This window comes from Piliocolobus tephrosceles, chromosome 1 (assembly GCF_002776525.5).
Source record: "Piliocolobus tephrosceles isolate RC106 chromosome 1, ASM277652v3, whole genome shotgun sequence".
Lineage (NCBI taxonomy): Eukaryota > Metazoa > Chordata > Mammalia > Primates > Cercopithecidae > Piliocolobus > Piliocolobus tephrosceles.
Window position 1 is genome coordinate 65,746,588 of NC_045434.1, and position 19,954 is coordinate 65,766,541.

The 19,954-nt window shown below is 39.8% G+C and overlaps 1 long non-coding RNA gene across 1 annotated transcript; it reads left to right on the top strand.

Moving 5' to 3' along the window:
- The first annotated feature begins 13,576 nt into the window (after positions 1 to 13,576).
- LOC111531109 lies at positions 13,577 to 16,410 on the top strand. The gene is made up of 2 exons (XR_002728139.1): positions 13,577 to 13,898; positions 16,144 to 16,410. It is a non-coding gene; the product is annotated as an uncharacterized LOC111531109 (long non-coding RNA).
- Positions 16,411 to 19,954: the final 3,544 nt, after the last annotated feature.

The window sequence follows — 19,954 nt, forward strand, 5'->3', positions numbered from 1 at the left end:
TATAGGCTCTTAAAGTCAGCATTGATTCAAACCCCTTAGCTTAGCTCTCTGCTGCCTACATTTCTTAGGGAAGTGACTCTGGGAAACAGGGGAGGAATGAGCATGGAGGGAGGTAACAAAGCTATTTTAAAGTGTGACTTGGAATATATTAAGCTAGTTTATTCTGCATGGAAGAAATCTGAGAAGCATAACTAATAAAGAAATGGGGGTGAGGATGTTATAGAAAAAAACACATAGGCTATGCATTCTAGAAAATCTGTTCTCTAATTTAACTAGGAGAGTTAATGATTTTAATGATTTGTTGTGATCTCAAAACAACGGTTAAGAGATAAATCCACATCATTAAGTCTATTATGGTGTTTTGCTTCATTAAGCAAATGGTGGTGGGTTGAGGGGCTTGGGTTGAATTTTTGAGGTTGTTTTGCTGTGAAGACACCCACATTTAAATAATAAGAACAAACTCCTGGGTCTCAGGAGCAATTGGCTCTTAAATCCTTTGTGGTGAGAAATGGAAGGATGCCCTGAAAACTTAACCCAAAAGTTTGCTCAAATATCTTTTCTGTGTATTCAGGGCAGAAAGCAAACAAGCACAGAAAATTGAAAGTTGTTCCTCTTCCTGACTTGAGGCCCTAGTTCAGGGGAAAAGACACATGGTTCCCAGTACATTGATGCTCTGGGGAAAAGTCTGAACATACTTCCAGAATAAAGTCAAAGACCATTCCCATTGTTATGTGCAGAGAGATGTCTTATGTTTATAATGTTATTTATGTGATAAGGACACAGAACTGTCAAAATAATAGCATAGGAAACTTGGCTGTTCAGAGTTCTCTATAAAATGCCATTTAAGCATATCTACAGTATCATGATCATCAAAATGTAAACAAAAATTCTGAGGCACAAAATATATTCTGAAATGCTTCTGAGGTCATCAGAAACCTCTATGTACATAATCTCTTCTTTGAAATGTGTTGTTTTGACTGACACCTGACTCTTTCCAAAAGATACTGCCTTTCCTGCAGCCCTTGCAAGTGATTTAACTTAGAAAATTCTAGAAAACTCAAGGCCTCCATACCACTGATAACACTGTCTATAGGCAGGCCATCTGAAGTCCATGTTTCCTATTGCCACTTCCAGACCTTTAGCCCTTATACCTACTTAACTCCCTCTTTCTCCTCTCTGGCTTTGATGGCAACACCATCAAATTATATTATCACCCCATCCTCCTTTTCATCTAGTGATCCCAAGATGGATTAAGCCTCTTTATTCCTTGTTTGTTTTAGCCCCTGGTTTACTGATACTCTCTCTAAACAACTCCTGTCACAATTCTTCCTGATTTTAATATGCCTGAAGATGTTCCTTTCGATACTGGACTCTCAGTTCCATGACTTAATCTCTTCCGTTTTCTCAGCCAACCAATCCCATGGTCATTCCCTAGACATTGCCATTATCAATAACAATGCACTCATATCAATTTTAAGCATCGTCTTTATCTTACCAGCATATCTTGTCTTTCCAACTCATTCTAAGTGCCTCATCTCCAGTAATTCTTCCCAATCCCATGGTCATTCACTAGATCTTGTCATTACTAATAACATCACCTTAATATCAATTTTAAGCATCTTCTAATCTTGCCAGTATCTCTTGTCTTTCTGACTCAAGTGCCTCATCTCCAGTATTTCTTTTGTGCAAACTTGCCAAACTATATCTAAAAATCTATCCTTCACACAAGCTTTTCAATATCTCTCACTCCCTTCATGACATCATTTCCTTTATGTGGGCATACATGCCATGATGAATAACTATAATCATTCCCTTGTGCACAATTTTGACACCCTTGACTTTCTCTCATCTTTTTTCTCTTCACCAAAATCACCCAGCAAAATTCCCACCTGAGCATTTAAATGTGTCTAGAAACACCTAGAAGAAATGAATAAATTTCTGGACATATAACCACCCAAAATTGAACCAGGAAGAAATGGAAGTCCTGGACAGATGAATAATGAGTAACAAGATTGAATCAGTAATTTTTAAAAAATCTCCCAACAACAAAAGAGCCCAGGACCAAATGGATTTACAGCCAAATTCTACCAAACATACATACCTATTCTCCTGAAACTATTTCAAAAATAAAGGAGGAGAGAATATTACCTAACTCATTCTCTGAGACCAGTATACCTTGATACAAAAACCAGACAAGGGCACAACATAAAAAGAAAACTACAGACAAATATCCCTGATGAACACAGATGCAAAATTCCTCAACAATATCCTACCAAATTGAATCCAACAGCACATCAAAAAGATGTAATCCTAAGATCAATTGGGATATATCACAGGGATGCAAGGATGGTTCACCATATGCAAATCAATAAATGTGGTATATCACATAAACATAATTAAAGACAAAAAACATATGGTCATCTCAATAGATGCTGAAAACCCCTTTGATAAACTTCAGGATCCCTTCATGATAAAAATCCTCAACATAGAAGGAACATACCTCAACATAATAAAGGCCAACATGACAAATCCCCCGCAAACATAATATTCAGGGGGGAAAAATTCATAGCATTCCCTCTAAAAACTGAAACAAGACATGGATGCCCACTTTTACCACTCTTATTTACCATAGTACTGGAAGTTTTTGCTAGAGCAATCAGGCAAGAGAAAAAAAGAAAAATGCTGAAATTGGAAAAGACAAAGTCAAATTATCCCTGTTTCCTGATGATACCATCTTATATCCAGAAAACCCTGATGACCACCAAAAAACTCTTAGATTTGATAAATGAATTAAGTAAAACTTCAAGATGCAAAATCAACAGGCAAAAATCAGTAGCATTATGTTTATTGATACATAATAATTGTATATTTGTGGGATACATGTGATATTTTGATACTTGCATACAATGTGTAATAATTAAATCAGGGTATTTAGGATATCCATCACCTCAAACAGTTATAATTTCTTTGTGTTGGAACAATTTAAATCTTTTCTAGCTATTTCAAACTATGCTATATATTATCATTAACTATAATTACCACACTGTGCTATCAAACACTAGATCTTATTGCTTCTATCTAACCAAATGATTTTACTCATTAACCAACCTCTCTTTTTCCCCCTACCCCTGTTTCCAGGTTCTGGTAACTACCATTCTGCTTTCTGTCTGTATGAGATCCACTTTTTTAGCACTAACACATGGGTGAGAACATGTGATATTTGTCTTTCTGTGCCTGGATCCATTCACTTAACATAATGACTCCCAGTACCATCCATGTTGCTGCAAACGACAAGAGTCTATTCTTTACTCTTTTTCATGGCTAAATTTGTTGTGTATATATATCTTATTTCCATTCATTTGTTGATGAACACTTAGGCTGATTCCATGTCTTGGCTATTGTGAAAAGTGCTGCAATAAACATGGTGGTGCAGATATCCCTTTGATATACTGATTTCCTTTCCTGTGGATAAATACCCAGAAGTAGGATTGCTGAATTTTATGCTAGTTCTATTTTTAGTTTTTTGAGAAATCCCCATACTGTTTTCCATAGTGACTATACTAATTTACATTCCCGCCAACGGTGTACAAGTTACCTCTATTCTGCATCCTTGCCAGCATTTAACTGTTGTCTTTTTTATATTGGCCATTTTAACTAGGATGAGATGGTATCTCATTATGGCTTTGATTTGCATTTCCCTGATGATTAGTGATGTTGAGCATTTTTTCACGTATCTGTTAGCCATTTTTATGTCTTCTTTTGAGAAATGTCTCTTCAGATTCTTTGCCCACTTTTTAATGAGATTATGTGGTTTTTCACTATTGGGTTGTATGAATTCCATGTATATTCTGGATATTAGTTCCTTGTCATATGAATAGTTTGCAAATATTTTCTTCCATTCTCCAGCTTTTCTCTTCCCTTTATTGATTGTTTTCTTTGCTGTACAGAAGCTTTTTAAGTTCAATATGATCCGATTTGTCTATTTTTGGTTTTGTTGCCTTGCTTTTATAGTCTTAGCCCTAAAATCTTTGCCTAGACCCATTTCCTGAAGCAGTCCCCCTGTTTTCATCTAGTAATTTTATAATTTCAGATCATACATTTGTCTTTAATCCATTTTGAGTTGATTTTTGTATATGGTGAGATTGGGGGTCTAGTTTTAGTCTTCTGCATGTAGATATCTAGCTTTTCCAGCATTGTTTCCTGAAGAGGGTGACCTTTTACCAAAATATGTTTTTAGCTCCTTTGTCAAAGATCAGTTGGCTATAAATACATTGATTTATTTCTGGGTTCTCTATGCTGTTCTATTGGTCTATGTGTCTCAATACCACCCTATTTTGATTCCTATTGTTTTGGAGGTTTTTTGTTTGTTTATTCATTTGGTTTTTGAGACAGGGTCTCACTGTGTCATCCAGGCTAGAGTGAATAGCACAAGAATAGTACACTACAGCCTCAAACTCCTGGCCTCAAGTAATCCTCCAGCCTCAAACTCCTCAGTAGCTGGGACTATAGGCACACATCATGACACCCAGCTAATTTTTTTATTTTTTTTTGTAGAGATGGGTCTTGCTATGTTGTCCAAGCTGGTCTCAAACTCCTGGTCTCAAGTGATCTTCCTGCCTTCGCCTTCCAAAATGCCAGGATTATAGGCATGAGCACCATGCCTGGCCTACTATCACTTTGTAGTATATTTTAAAGTCAGGTAGTGTGAAGCCTCCAGCTTTGTTTTTGTTCAGTATTGCTTTGGCTATTCATGGTCTTTTGTGGTTGCATATATATACATTTTAGGATTGTTTTTGCTATGTCTGTAAAGAATGTCATTGGTATTGTGATAGGGATTGCATTGAAAAACAGATTGTCTGTGGGTAGTATGCTCATTTTAATGATATTAATCCTTTCAATCCGTAAACATGGGACATCTTTTCATTTGCTTGTGTCCTCTTTAATTTCTTTCTTTCTTTTTTTTTTTTTTTTTTTTTTGAGACGGAGTCTCGCTGTGTCCCCCAGGTTGGAGTGCAGTGGCACGATCTCGGCTTACTGCAACCTCCGCCTCCTAGGTTCAAGCGATTCTGCTTCAGCCTTCCGGTAGCTGAGAATACAGGCACATGACACCACACCCGGCTTTTTTTTTTTTTTTTTAGTGGGGTTTCACCGTGTTAGCCAGATAGTCTCAATCTCCTGACCTCGTGATCCACCTGCTTCGGCCTCCCAAAGTGCTGGGATTACAGGCATGAACCACTGCACCTGGCTCTCTCTTTAATTTCTTTAATCAATTTTTCTTTTTGAGACGGAATCTCTCTCTTTGTCGCCCAGGCTGGAGTACAGTGGCGCAATCTCGGCTCACTTCAAGCTCTGCCTCCCAGGTTCAAGCCATTCTCCTGCCTCAGCCTCTGGAGTAGCTGGGACTACAGGCGCCCGCCACCACGCCCGGCTCAATTTGTTTGTTTGTTTTTTTTGTTTTGTTTTTGAGACAGAGTCTTGCTCCATTGCCCAGGCTAGAGTGCAGTGGCCTGATCCCTGCTCACTGCAACCTCCCCCTCCTGGGTGCAAGCAATTCTCCTGCCTGAGCCTCCCAAGTGGCTGGGATTACAGGCATGCGCCACTATGCCCGGCTAAATTTTGTATTCTTAGTAGAGATGGGGTTTCACCATGTTGGCCAGGTTGGTCTCAAACTCTTGACCTCATGATCCGCCCACCTCGGCCTCCCAAAGTGCTGGGATTACAGGCGTGAGCCACCACGCCAGGCAATTTTTTGTATTTTTTTAGTAGAGATGGGATTTCACTGTGTTAGCCAGGATGGTCTCCATCTCCTGACCTTATGATCTGCCTGACTGGGCCTCCCAAAGTGCTGGGATTACAGGCATGAGCCACCGTGCCTGGCCTCTTTAATCAATTTTTTTGTAGTTGTTGGTGTAACCTTCTTGGTTAAATTTATTCCTAAGCATTTTAATTATTTTTGGAGCTATTGTAAATGGGATTGTTTTCTTGATTTCCATCTCAGCTAGTTTGTTATTGGTGTATAGAAACAGTACTGATTTTTGTATGTTGATTTTGTGTTTTCAACTTTATTGAATTGGCTTATCAGTTTTGAGAGTTTGTTGGTGGATTTTAAAAGTTTTTCTGTATATAAGGTAAGGCTGTCTGAAAGGAAGGACAATTTTACTTCCTCTTTTCCAATTTTGGTGCCTTTTCTTTCTTTCTCTTGCCTAATTGCTCTGGCTGGGACTTCCAGTACTATGTTGAATAAGAGTAGTGACAGTGGATATTCTTGTCTTGTTCCAGTTCTCACAGGAAAGACTTTCAGCTTTTCCCCATTCACTATGATGTTAGCTGTGGGTTTGCCACATATGGCCTTTCAATTCTCCCTTTCCAAGCACTCCCTATTTTTGTGACTCAATTCAGTTTTCTTCCTAGCACTGATCACTATTTGATGTATTGCATATTCACTTATTTGCTCATTGTCTGCCTCCCTCCCCCGGAGTGAAAAACTCTATGACAGCAGAGATTCAAGTCTGTTTTTTAAGTCCTATATCTCCGGTAATAGAAGAATGCCTGGCATATGGTGGGTCCACACATACTTGTTAAATGAAAAAAGACCTGACCAAAAGAAAGAATAAGTTAAACAAGTACTTATTAGGAACTGATGATGTACCCAACTATACTAACTGCTATGAGAAAACAGATATTTGCTCCCAAGTCCTTAGGGAACCTATAATTAGTTGGGTAACAAGATTAACATCAAACTATGTATTAATATCTTTTAGCCCACAGGACTGGGGTCAAGCTTAGATCACAGCAATAGCCTACAACTTTGACAGACAGAAAGATGTTTTATGAGGCTACATAGGAGAATCTTCTTTCACCTTGGATATTAACAAGCAAATGACTCTTCTCACTAAAGGAAGCAAAATAAAACTTTTACCTTCCTTGTAAAGTATCAGAGAAAATGCAGAGAATATAGTAGGGAGAGAATACTGAAGGTCTGGCAGGAGCCACAGTGTGTAGATAAAAATGTATGCAGATGGCAGAGGGAGAGACACAGACATGGAGAGTGAGAGAGACGGCACATACCAAAGGGAATATATCAAACAGGCAGCAAGTGCTATGCAAAGTTGCTGAGGAAATATAAAGCTTCCATAAAAATTTATATAAACCAACTGTGTAAACCAACATAACAAAACTTTGTAATCAGGTCCTCAAAGGAAGGCATCAGTCATCACAATCCCAGATGTACCAGGACTATTCTCACTGGGACACATACAGAGAGAAAGATTTTTTAAAAATAGACATGCATACCCCAGACAGGGAAAAAGAAGCATCCAATTTATCCAAATCCAAGACTTTTCTCTTGGCCACAATAGTGAATGATTCTTAAGTTAGGCCGGGCGCAGTGGCTCATGCCTGTAATCCCAGCACTTTGGGAGGTCGAGGTGGGTGGATCACCTGAGGTCAGGAGTTCAAGACCAGCCTGGCCAACATGGTGAAATCTCGTTTCTACAAAAATACAAAAATTAGCTGGGCGTGATGGCGGGTGCTTATAATCCCAGCTACTCAGGAGGCTGAGGCAGGAGAATTGCTTGAACCCAGGAGGTGGAGGTTGCAGTGAGGCAAGATCACACCATTGCACTCCAGCTTGGGTGACACAGCATTCCATTTCAAAAAAAAAAAAAAAAAAATTATTAAGTTAATATGCTTATTGCAGAGAGACTAGAAGTTGTTATTAAAATTACACACTTTAGTTTTTATAGATTCCTTAAAAATTTATGTCAAAGTTAACTATGTAGAAAATTCCATGATTTCTTTCATATAGAAACATGCAGGTTAATCTGTTCTCAAATAATACTTGGCCCTATCCTTTCATTTATTCATGAATTCATTTATTTAAGAACGATTAATTCAGTTCCTATTGTTCCCCAAGCTCTGTTTTCATCTCTGCTGTCATGGAGCTTACATTCTAACAGGAGGAGACAGACACAAAATAAATAAGCTAGCATTTCTATAGTATGGCAGACAGTAAGAAGTGCTATGGAGAAAATTAGAAGACAGAAGACTGGTGAAAGGTAAATAGGGTTCTGGTTAAATAACTTAGTTTGAGAAGGTCTCGCTGAAATGGTAACATTAGAGCAAAAACCAAAGGAAGGAAAGAAGCGGTTACTTGGAAATATGGATAGGAAGCATTCCAAATAAAAGAACAAGCAAGGATAAACACTGAAGTATCATCAGGCTTTCTTTAGCTGAGGAGCAGCAGAGATGCTGACATGGTTGGAACACTGAGCTGGGGAGAGTGAGAGATGACGTTAGGAAGGTAGCCATGAGCTTCATCATACAAGATCTTCTCAGCTATTATAGGGACTTTTGCTTTCACTCTGAGTGACATGGGAAACCAATTGACGCTTTTGAAGAGAGGAGTTTCATGACATGGCATAAAGTCTGAAAGTTTTATTTTGAGGATTGTGTTGAGAATGTGCTGAGGCTTAAGGCAGGGGGCAGGAGCAGAACTGGCAGTGCCAGATATACCAGGACTGTTCTCATAGGAGGCAATTGCAATAATCGGGAAGAGATGATGGTAGTCTGGAGCTGGCAGGAAGTGATTGTACTTTAGATACAGTTAAAGGTTGAACCTATGAAATTTACAAGTGGATTAAATATGTTTGGCCCAGAAAGAGAGGAACAGAGGATAAGTCCAAGGCTTTTATTTATTTATTTTGAGACAGGGTCTCGTTCTGTCACCCAAGCTGGAATGCAGTGGTGCAATTATAGCTCACTGCAACCTCAAATTCCTGGGCTCAAGCAATCCTCCTGCTCCAACCTCCCAGAATGCATGGATTACAGACATGAGCCACCACGCCTGGCCAAGTCCAAGGCTTTTAGCCAGAGCTACTAAGAAGGACTATGTTGCCATTTATGGAGATGGGAAGATCGCATAAGGAGCAGGTTTTGGGGAAAAAGTATTTCAGTTTTGGACTTATTGTGTCAGGATGCCTATTAGACCCCAAAGGAAATACACAAATCTAGAGTTCTAAGAAGAAACAAGCTCCCTTATGCTATTTTTATTGTAATATGTGACACTAGGCTGAACTGACTCTTTTTGTCTATAATAATCAAGATTCTGAATTCTAGTTGGGGGAAAATGGAGAAACTACATTTCTTAGAATACTCTCTCTTAAGGTTTATTTCTGCCAAAGTGTGATACATATCGCAATGATTAAGTGCTAAAGTGTGTGACACTTACTCTAAATGTTAAACCAGGTACAGGGGAGGGAATTCACTGGGAATCAGTGTCATCAAGAGAAACTGCACTGTGAAGGGCTTGTGGTTTGGGAAGCATCATCCTGGGTGTGGCTAGGATTTCCTAGGGAGAGGACCAGCAGAAGCAAAAGTGCAGCAACGAGGGAGAACATATAGCAGGGATGCACTTGTAATGAAATGTCCCAAAGGAAGAAGGGCTTTCGCCCAGTCTGGCATTCCTCAAACATGCAAATGATCCTTGGACTGTGGGATGTGAATTATCCATACCGTTGAATTTTTCAGAAAATACCCAGAGAAATGGGGTCTCCCTGGGGAAAAAGATAAGCATAATTTTCCCAGAAAGCATATTTAATGGGGTCATGTTCTTTTAAATATTAAATTGATGCATTTTAATATTATTCTCAAATACTTTTCCCTTGCAACCTTCTATCAGGATCCTAACTACTCTGGAGTAATGATTTACATTTACATAGAATAATGGGAACCTAACTCCTGGCAAGACTAAACTTGAAAAACAGATACTTGTTAACTTCCAGTTAGCATATATCAAGGATCAAAATAGGCCCATATGTTTCATGTAACAGTGGTCCAGGCAAGAAAGTCAGTGCGTGTGTGAGGATGAAAGGGTATTATATTAGTATTTAGAGTGAAAATGCTCTGGCCACTTGAAGCAGAAGTATTAAAGAATATTAGATAGTTTATGAAATTGTCCGACAAGCCAGACAATCAGGCTCAGAAGCAGCATCTCCACCAACTTTTAAATCATGCCACCAGAATGCACACTAAGAGTGATCCTGCTGCCATAGAGCAGAAAAGCCAGCAAGTACACCAGCACCTCTGTGACTCAGTAGCTCTCTGCTGTGTCGCCCATATTCACCAGGAAACCATGACAGACAGCACCTCCTTCTCCACACCTGTCTTCTAAATCCAGGTTTCACACTGATGGTGCCTCTAATAACTGGATCTAGGTCACGGGCCATAAGGGGGACTGGAAAACCAATTTCTGGCTTCTACTTTTGAGGACAGAAGGTGGGAAATGTAGAGGGGGGTGAGCAGGGAAACAAAGAAGCAATGCTGTTCAACGATGCTGGGCATCCATAAAAGGTATAAGTGTCCAAAAAGGGGGAAAGTTTCCCACATTAGGCCACTGAATGGCAAAGGGATAGCAAAGAGAAGAGGGAAGGAGGAGGCAAGCGGGTGACCATGGGCGTCTTTGTGTTTCCACTCTCTGAACTTAGGCTTGGAATGCACAGACACATCAGATCATGAGGATGGGGCATGTACAGGGAGCAGCAGGACCCTCTGCCTCTAGTCCCTCTTTTCTTTAAATTGCCCCTGCAACAATCAGCATCCTAGCCATACTAACAGGGTGGGAAACGTGGTCAAGGAGCTGTAGCCTTGGCGCTGTTGCTTTTCTAGACCACCTTAGACTGAAAATAATTAATTTTTTTCTTCCTATTCTGCAAGTTGGAGGCTAGAGAGGGAAATTGCAGGAGTTATAGATGAAATAAAGAAGATTAATTTTTCCAAGTTGTCATGAGAGTTGATTTTATGACTCTATCTGCACAACCAAAGAGGGAGGTTTGCACGCAGCACTTTCAGAAATCATAACAAAGAACTAATCACAGACAGAGAAGTGATGGATCAGAGAGCACGCCTCTGAAAACACTGTCTAACTTTTTACTTCCCGGAGAGAGGGTGTTGTTCTTAAAAGACGAAAAAAACGCCACCTGAGTCCCCAGAACCAGCAGCACAGGCCTGAGAGGCAGTTCTGGAACACCGCATTGGACCAGACCAAAAAGTTATGAGGGAGAGAGGTGGAAAATTGTTCTGGAAAGAGAAGTGGTACTGCAGTAGCTGGGGAGCAGGGTGTGGCTGAATTGTTAAAAGCCTGGGGTGAAGACGCTGCAGAGGTCCTTAGGAGTCAGGGAGAGAAAATGAGACTTGATGCAAGAGGAAATAGAAAGTAACCAGGCGCGGTGGCTCACATCTGTAATCTCAGCACTTTGGGAGTCTGAGGAGGGCGGATCACCTGAAGTCAGGAGTTCAAGACCAGCCTGGCCAACATGGTGAAACCCGGTCTCTACTAAAAATACAAAAATTAACTGGGCGTGGTGGTGGGCACCTGAAATCCAGCTACGCAGGAGGCTGAGGCATGAGAATCGCTTGAACCCAGGAGGCAGAGATTGCAGTTAGCCAAGACTGTGCCACTGCATTCCAGCCTGGGTGACAAGAGCAAAACTCCATCACACACACACACACACACACACACACACACACACACACACACACACGTGAAAAGTGAGCAGAGTTTTTACTATCAGAAGACAACCAGGACAAAATAAGCATTAAGGAAGTGTATGCTGCTGTGGGTCGAAGAGAGGAAAATACATAGTGTAGGGTCTCTGACAGAATTCCTGGGGAGAACTGATATGACCTCCAGGAGGGTAAAAACGGTGGAAGAGGAAAAGAGGCCACATACATTTCAGAAAATGATGTCAGATGCTGTAGGAAGGTAGCGATCAGGAAGCAAAGTGAGTAGACAATGACTTTGTGGGTTTAAGTGTCCTCAGTAGACAGGATGCTGGAGAAGGAACTGATTGTGATTTTTTTTGGCGAGGGTAGAGGCCTGGAAAATGATTGTGCTGAATTTGAAGTGATGGCCAAAAACCAAACGTTGTTTAATGAGGTAAATATGTTTAGAGTGCATGGATGTAGTCCAGGTCAGAGACCAGCAAACATGTGCAGACCACCCTGGTGTGCAGATCTGCGGGACTACAGATTCCATAGCATTCTTCTTCCTCCGAGCTCACCAGGCTTCCTGCAGTGTTCTCCTTTCTTCCTTGGGGAATTATTTGTGGAAGGAATCTTGTGGAATTATTAAAACCGTTTAAAACATGAAAATTGGAAAACAGAAAACTTCAACTATATGTCCCCAAATCACACAGCGTCTCCGGGGAGAGAGACTAAAATTAGACTTCCTTGATCTCCCATTACATTCTTTCATAAGATCGCTTGCCAATCAAAAAAAACCTTTATTCAGCAAACAGTGAGAAGAGAGTTAGAGAAAAAACTATTCTTTTGGTCAGTTTAATGTGGATGAAGTACTTCTGACTAGAACTAAAGTCACTGCTACAAAGAGCATAGTCCCAGAATGCAGACAAAACTAGGTCAATGAGACATGGATTTAATTGTCTATATTTTGTTGACTGCACATTTTGCCTCTATAAATGCTGTTGTTGCCTCACTTACAGGATGCAGTACTCTCTCCTGTGAATTTCTCACTGGATTAAGGAAGACAGTATCTGAATCTCTAATCTCTGATAGGTCATACAGCCACCCACTGTAGGCCATAGTCCTCTAAGGGGTCCCAGTCTCTCAGTATTGTATTCACAAACCATGTGACTGCAATTTAGCCATAAAAGTGATCCTGACTTTTTCATGAGCACAGAGCAGTCTGTGTGAAGGGGTAAGCTGGATCAACTGGCTACATGTCCCAGTTAGCCTGGTATATGGTAGGTGTTCAAGGTTTGTTAAACTGAAGAAGAGGATTCTGTATGGCAGTTAGTAAACTGAGTGTGTTACACAGATTATCTCACTGATTCTTTATAAGAATCACATAAGGTAGTGATTTGCCTCCAAATTTCTCAGATGAGATCGAGACCTAGAAAGATTACCTAACTTGGCCATGGTCCTAAATAAACTGAGGTTGTCTACCACAAAGACTCTATCTTTCCACCATCCCAAGTTGCCTCACATGCTCCTAGTCAGACAGATCATCCTACATTCAAATGAATGTAGATAAAAATGTCTTGGCCAGGCGCGGTGGCTCAAGCCTGTAATCCCAGCACTTTGGGAGGCCGAGATGGGTGGATCACGAGGTCAGGAGATCAAGACCATCCTGGCTAACACAGTGAAACCCCATCTCTACTAAAAAAATACAAAAAAAAAAAAAAAAAAAATTAGCAGGGCGAGGTGGCGGGCGCCTGTAGTCCCAGCTACTTGGGAGGCTGAGGCAGGAGAATGGTGTAAACCCGGGAGACGGAGCTTGCAGTGAGCTGAGATCCGGCCACTGCACTCCAGCCTGGGCGACAGAGCGAGACTTTGTCTCAACAACAACAACAACAACAACAAAAGTCTCTGATATATTTTTTTCTTGAGTGAGGATTTAGAAAAAGTTCAGGTCTGTGTTCAAAAATACCTTTGTGAACAAATAGGAAGCAATAAAATGGGACTCTGTGGCCAGTCCATGGTTGGTCATGTAATAATCGCCTTGGTAAATTTACAGATTCCTTTATTTGGACAAACAATTGTTTGACAATGGGAAGATACGCTCCCAACATGTAGCTGGCCTCACCAGAAGGTGAAAATTGAAGAAAAAATCATTCAAACACCCATATACTAGATCTTTCTCATTTAATCTTGAGGTTTCCATATTGAGAGGAGTGAAAGGAGATTTCTGTACCCTTTAGCCAAGATTGTCTGACACAAATCCCAGGAAGAGGTTTTGAAAGAAGAATCCATCAGCCTTATGACTCAGTTCTCAGTAGCTTCTTCAGGATCTTTCTTTTAAAGTATCATTTTAAAGTCATGCATTATAGCACTAAAAAAGCTAAAAGAATGCTAAAATTGCACTAAATTCAACCACGCCAGTAAATACAGCTATTTCCATTTATTCCTATTCAGAACTTGTCCATTCAAAAACATAATTTTATATAATTTAAACCACAGTATAGGTACAATTTGATTGTTTAACCTAAAATTACACAATAAATATTTTCTATATTACAAAATAAGCCTCAAATCTATCATTTTAATGGCTTTATAATATAGTATCATAGTGCATGATATTGTCATTTATTTAACCATTCCTGCTCTGTTCAAATTGTTTCCAATTTCTCTGTATTGTAAACAATGCTAAAATGAAGACTCTTCATGTATACAGCTTTTTCCTACTTTAAGACTATTTTCTTAGGTTATATTGCCAGAAGTACGATTATAGATTCAATTTGGTATACTATAGAGTTTTTTATTCCAATTGATGTATTTCTTTCTGAAGATATCTTACTTTTATAATATTGCTGTTTTCTGAGTATATGTAAAACTTTCACCAAGATCTCACTGTTACTGTCACTGTGCAAAATTCCCATTTTGAAGCCCTAACCCCCAATATGATAGTATTTAGAAATGAGGCCTTTGGGAGGTAATTAGGTTTAGATGAGGTCATGAGGATTGGGTCCCTATAATGGGATTAGTGCCCTTACTTCTAAAAAAAAAAAAAAAAAAAGACACCAACTTGTTTCTCTGTCTCCAACATGTGAAGATACAATGAGCAGACAGCCATCTGCAAGCCAGCAAGAGAGCCCTTGCCAGAAACAGAATCTGCTGCCACCATGATCTTGGACTTCCAAGACTCCAGAACTGTGATAAGTATCTGTTGTTTAAGTCACCTGGTCTATGGCATTTTATTACAGCAGCCTGAGCTGACTAATATGCATTATATTTTCTGTTTTCACATCTAGTTGGTATAAAACCTAACTCCCTTTTCATTATTTGACGAATCCATTTGAACTCTAATCACATATTTACCTATTAATTCAATTTACATATAACGTTTCAATGTCTCTATTTGTAAGTGCAATTGAAAGTTGACAGAGGATTCCGTGGGGATAAAATGAACAGTGGTACACACTGGCCATTACGGATAGAGATAGTATCTGTTAGGTGGGGGAGCAGGAGTGGGACAAAGGATCTACCTTACATTTTCTTACCTTATTAATTCATAATTTTTGAGCATCTGCAATGTGGTAGGTATTGTATTAGGTGCATAGAAACAGAATAGCAAAGAAACATGGGTTTCCTGCTCTCAGATACCTTATAATCTAGTGAGGGAATCAAATAAGAAAAAAAGGAAATTATAATACCATATCAGAAGTTTGTGTTGAAAATAAGTTCAGGGACTAAAGAAGCACAGTGAGGGAGGGGCCAAATCAAATATTAATGGGGAAAGGAAGGCATTCAGTTAGAGGTGACATCAAAATGGAAATTGGGCAAGCTAAAGTTGGAAAGATGAAGAGGAAAGCAGGCTGTGGTGGCTTACACCTGTAATTTCACCTACTCAGGAGGCTGAGGTGGGAGGAACCCTTGAGCCCAGGAGTTTGAGACCAGCCTGAGCAACATAGCAAGACTCATCTCTAAAAACACATATACATACATACATACAACATAATAAATAAAACTAGCCAGGTGTGGTGGCACATGCCTGTAGTCCCAGCTACTAGGGAGGCTGAGGTGGAAGGCTTGAGTCCAGGAGTTTGAGGCTTCAGTGAGCCATGATCATGCCACTGCACTCAGACTGGGTGACAGGATGAGACACTATCCCTAAAAAAATAAGAAAGAAAGATGAAACAGGAGCATGGAAGAAGATGGGCTATAATGGGGCGACTGGAGAGAGTTCTAAGTAGAGGCGGATAACATAGGCAAATGCTCAGAAGCAAAAGAGAGCTAGTCTAAGCACAGAAAGGAATAGCATTATATGGCTTGCTAGAGCTTCCAGCAATCAAATATGGGTGAGATGATTCCCAGATCCTTTATCCCACTCTCGCCCCACAACCTCATGGATGCTATCTCTATCTGTAGAGGCCAAACTGCACCACTGTTCATTTTATCCCTACATAGCAACCTCTGCCAATTTTCAATTGCACTTGCAAATGGAGAAATTGAAAACCTGTGTTGCTTCTGGGTTGATATGGAGTGATAAGCTGGGAGCATCTGACTGGGCATGTTTTTCTTTATGTGTTGGAACAGAAAAGAATCTGCATAGATAGGCAGCACACAACAAATCGCAAACCCAGCAGTGACTGTAAAAGCATGGTCTGTTTTGTATCTCCACCCCAGGCAAGCCGGCTCAATTCATTTCTTCAGACATCACTCCAAAATTGCCAGAGTGGTTTCCCACTGACAGACTTCATCGCTGCACTGTACATCTCTTCACTACAAAGGGAGAGATGAGGCAGAGACAAAAAGAGAAATGGATTTACTGTGCCGGGGAAGTTAAGCACACACTGGGCTGGAATTTCATTTCCACTGAATTAGAAGCTCTGGCTCAGCATGGATGACAATGCTCCTTTAATAACACAAAATAAATAAAACATGGAAAAGGTTTTCCAGTTTGCTTTGGGGGACGTTCATGCACACATTCTCTGCCTCTCTCCTCTCTAGGAACATTGGACACTTTCTGAATGCCTTTGTGCTACTTCAAAGCTGCAAAGATTGACCTTAGCCTTAAATAAAGTCTGAAAATGCTTGAATCCCTGGGGAAACAATCCCTGAAGCCTCAACAAATCCATCATTTTATCAAGTCCCAAGACCTGGGGAGAACAGACAACACATCAAGCTTATAGCAACTTGGGTTGGGTGATCCTTGGACACATCTGCTCTGTGATACTAGAGATGTGCCTGAGAGAGGACAGGTAAGTCCTGTCTGAGCAGCACTCTCCTGCTGGCCCATCACAGCTTCAGGAGCTCCTATGCAGGTCAAGGGTTGTTGTGGTGATGTGGGTTGGCAAAAATTACAATGTAATTTCTAATCCTGCCCTTTGCTCATTCCAGCCCCAGGGAAGTCATCATTTTTCAGGTGTTCTCACTTTATCTCATGCTCATTCCCCAACTAGCAAAGGGATTTTGAAAGGCATTGGAGAATACAGTGGCTTTCTGGGTTTTGGGTGTTATTTTTTTTTTCTTTAACATAAAACATGTTTTAAGTACTGTATATGTGTTACTGATAGAAGGGTTTTGTGTAAGTTACTCCTTCCATAACAACTTCCACCAAGAGGTGTACCACTATCACTTACCAACTTTGAGCCACTTCCTCTTTTAACCTTTTTCTGACCTCATTTTCTCCTGATATGATTGACCAGGTATTTTGCTGTACTCAACAAGTCCTTTCTTTTTAATAGCACTATAACCCTTTCTTGAATTGATCCATTTATATGTCTAACTTTCCTACTAAACTATAAACTATAAGCTACTTGTGGCTGGTTGCATTTTCCAATGACGGCAGTGAAAGTATCTCCTATTATACATGTTATTCTACAGTGTGACCTGACACACCTTCCATTAACAGATAGGATCTATGTCCTCTTCCTTGGACTCTAGCTGGTGACTTGCATGTAACCAATACAATGCAGTGGATGATTCTGTCTGACTTCTAAGAAAAAGTCAGAAAAGATTCTACAACTTTCTTACAGCTAGGACATCCTCCTTTGGAATCACATAGGAAGTTCAACTTCTGCAAGGCCACCATGCAGCAAGGAAGCCCAAGCACATATGAGGCCACATGAACACTGACAAACAGCCCCAGCTGATGTCCCAGCCACCGAGTTAATCTACTGCCAGAAATATGACTGCCAACTATACCTTCACATGGTGTTAGCTCTCAGCCATCTGGTCACCCTCAGCCTTGAGTTTTGTCAGCTGAGGCCACAGACATTGTGAAGGAGAGCCACCCTATCCTCACCACACCCTCTCTGAATTCCTGATCCACAGAATCTGTGAGCAAAATTTATAAAGCGTGGCACTTTAAGGAGGTTCATTATAAAGCAATAGTTAACTAGGATACTACCAAGATAGAAACTATATCACTTATGTTTGTATTCTTAAAATAAGGGTTCAATAAATGTTGATTGTATGAATGAATGCATATTGTTAAACAAACAAAAAAGCATGTGCAATCATGAACCCAGATGTTACATGTGCTAAGAGTAAACCTCACAACAAAGAACATCTTCTACAATGTTAAGTCTTAGGGGAACTGGGAATAAAAGCTAAAACATTATTAGAACTTATCAAACAAATCTGCCTACTGCTGGTCAGAAATAGGCCTCGCTTTAGGGTGATACATATTTGCAAGCTTCAAAAGAATGTTCTTTGTTGATATTTAATAATTTACAGATTCCTCACTTTGTAGTTTATCTTATAGTTTCCTCAATTTGGGTTGGGATTGCAAAGGAGCCGAGTGAAAATCAGGTGTAATACATTTCTCATCTCTTTTGTATACATTCCCAGAGGTTCAGACTAAAATGACTCAAGGTCTTTTTCTATAAAAACAATTTTGAAACAGATGGTTAACTGTTTGGTATTCACTGATTGAACAATAAAAATATGTTTTCTTTTAAGGTGTGAGAGGGATAAAGGAAGAGAAGAAAGAAAGAGATCTAGTTAATTACATTAGTTTCTGTACACATTCCTGTGAAGTGATAGAATTGAGGACGAAGAGAAACAAAAATGGAAAAAAACACAACCACCACAAGCACTGTTAGGACTACGGTTTTGTTTTGTTCTGTTTAAATTTTTTTTCTCATCCCCTCTACCCTGGGATAATTAGACACTGGAATGTATCTAGTGAGAATGGGCTAGGAGACATTGTACTTGGGATTCTCAGTTGGACCACTGCTCCTATGTAATCTTCTGTAACTGGGGCTATGAATTCTGTGATGTTGGAGAACTATTCCCCTAGGTAGAACAAAGGTTTTATTTGCTGCATGGCAGGCGTTTCATTAAATAAATCATACATTCATGAAGGTAAAGGAAATTAACAAGAAACTTTGCCTAGGAGATTGGACATATTGTGCAGGACTTCAAATAAACTGGAGTGCACTTTGCAATTCAGAAGATGTATATATGCTGGAATGTGCAAAGGCAACACTCTTTTATTTATACATATATATGGTGATAGCTGTATACAAATATTTGTGTACATATATGCATATGAATACAAATGTAATGTTTATGTGTATATACATTTTTAACCTTCTTTACAATGGAGAGTTTAAAAAAATCTGTATTTCTTATGCTTGCAACACAACGTATGCCTGGGAATCATCTTTGTTCCTTTAACAATCATCTGGAAATTGTATGTGGTATTAGGAAAGCAAGGAAAACAAAACATGATTCCTGTTCTTGGGCACCTCAATTCTAATTGGAGAATGGAGAACACTCAAGCTGGCCTTAAGGCAAATTGTTATCTGTACAAAATATCCAGTGATCTCAGAGTTGCAGTTAACTTAGGAAGCATTTTATTAAGCACCTATTGTGTGCCAGTACTGGGCTTAATGTTGGAATTACAAAAAGGATTAACAAAAGCCCTTTCCTCCAATAGATTATAATAAAAAAGACGGAACTAGAAATGCAAACAAATAATTGTAATCCAGTGGGAGATGTGCAAGAATAGAAGTTTGCATAACGCGGAAGTCAGCATGCAGGAGGAAGGGATTAACTTTGATTGGAGTGTAAAAGAGGAGAAGGAGATGGCTGAAGGCATAGGAAAGCCTCAGTAGACAGTGACATTGAAGCTGAGTTTTGAAGAATAAATGGAAGTTTCCAGGGGGAAATCATTAGTGAGATATTTCATGTGGAGAAAGCAGGATATGAAGTGACATAGTGATACTATTTTATATAGCATGCTTTGTTCAGAGAACTTCAAATATTGCTCATGATTGCTGGAGTGAAAACAACGTGTCAATATGGCACAGGCTGAAGGCAAAGAGAAGAAAGGAGAAAAGAAAATGAAGTGAAGTAAGTGGGAAAAGGGCTGGAGAAGTAGGGAGGAAGCCATACATTCTTCTGAATGTAAGCAGATGAATGGTAAAGCAGTGGATGAAGAGTGTTAACTCTGATACCCATTGATATGGTTTGGCTCTGTGTTCCC